Source organism: Myotis lucifugus, unplaced genomic scaffold (assembly GCF_000147115.1).
Source record: "Myotis lucifugus unplaced genomic scaffold, Myoluc2.0 scaffold_295, whole genome shotgun sequence".
Classification (NCBI taxonomy): domain Eukaryota; kingdom Metazoa; phylum Chordata; class Mammalia; order Chiroptera; family Vespertilionidae; genus Myotis; species Myotis lucifugus.
The window spans coordinates 1,246,263-1,247,784 of NW_005871343.1; positions in this window are offsets into that span (position 1 = coordinate 1,246,263).

Genomic DNA, 1,522 nt, shown 5'->3' on the forward strand with positions numbered 1-1,522 from the left:
TGCCCACAACCCAGGTACATGCCCTTGACCAGAATCGAACCTGGGACCTTTCAGTCCGCAGGCCGACGCTCCATCCACTGAGCCAAACCGGTTTCGGCAACTATGCTCTTTTAAGTTCCTCCTGAGCTGCTTTTAGTTCAGACTCATCATTACTTTTCACCTGGCTTACTGCAGGTTCATCTGGCAGTTTTCCCACCTCTAATTTAAAAAAAAAAGTATGTATTTTTATTGATTTCAGAGAGGGAGAGAGAGAGAGAGAGAGAGAGAAACATCAATGATTAAAGAGAATCATTGATCAGTTGCTTCCTACACCCCCTACTGGGGATCTGAGCCTGAAACCCAGGCATATGCCCTGACTGTGAGGTCCTGGTTCACAGGTCTACGCTCAACCACCGAGCCACACCAGCGGGGCCCTCCTCTAATCTATATAAAAGGCTAATATGCAAAGTGTCCCCTCGGAGTTTGACCAGGAGTTCGACGGCTCACCATGACTTGTGCTGACCACCAGGGGCAGCGTGGAACAAAGGCAGGTCCCGGCTGGCAGCAGGAAGGCCCCAATGGGCCCTGATCGCGGGCAGGCCAGGCCTAGGAACCCTACCCATGCATGAATTTCGTGCACTGGGCCTCTAGTTTTTGTATACATGCACAGATCAAATAAAAGCTGAACTTTTCTTCCCCCAAACTTTGAAAGCACAAAGACTAAAAATACAGAATTCAATACAAATTCATCTACTTAACACCTCAGGCCCCATTCTCCTGGTCTCTGCCACTTCTCAACATGCCCTAGTGTCTTCCCGTTTGCTTTTTCCTGAACACTTTCCTAAGTTCTCAAGCTACCCCTTCTCGCTGTAGAACCCTCCTCATCTCCTTCCCGTCTCTCTAAGGCTTCTCCATGCTGCCTTTCTTCCCTGATACCCGGCAGGCAGTGAGCAGTTCCTTCATCTTCCGCAGTACTCTGTATTTTTCTCTCATGGTGTGTCTTTTATGGGTTTCATCTTTGTTTTATTCCTTACCCTCTGAAGGAAAGGATGGCGTCTTCAACTGCCCCCGCTACCCCTGCAGCATCTTACCTATAGGGGCGTGTGTGTCTCCCATTAGTGACTTAGGGAGATAATGTGATGCAATGGTAAGCCCTCCGGAATTCTGAAGGCAGCACAGCTTCAAATTTCGGCTTTTCCATTGATTAGTTTGAGGCTGTGGGTGAGTCACGTCATTCGGCTTGTAAAATGAGGACATTGCTACCTGACAGAGCACCAAGGGAGACAGCGTGGAAGCGCTTTGTTAACTCCACGGAGAAACGAGCCATGTCCGCTATTTTCCTCACGGGGACCCGACGCAGCCTCGCCATTCACAGCCGGGCGTGCGGGACCTTCCCCCTTCACTCCCTGAACAGCGAGACCCAGCGGCGGGGAACCGGGCGCCAGGTGCCGCGGCCCCTTCCCGCTCCCAGGGCCGCTGACCGCGCTCCGCGAGGCCGGTGCAGCCGCCCGCCTGCGGGGAAACGGCCTGAGGTCCCGCTCCC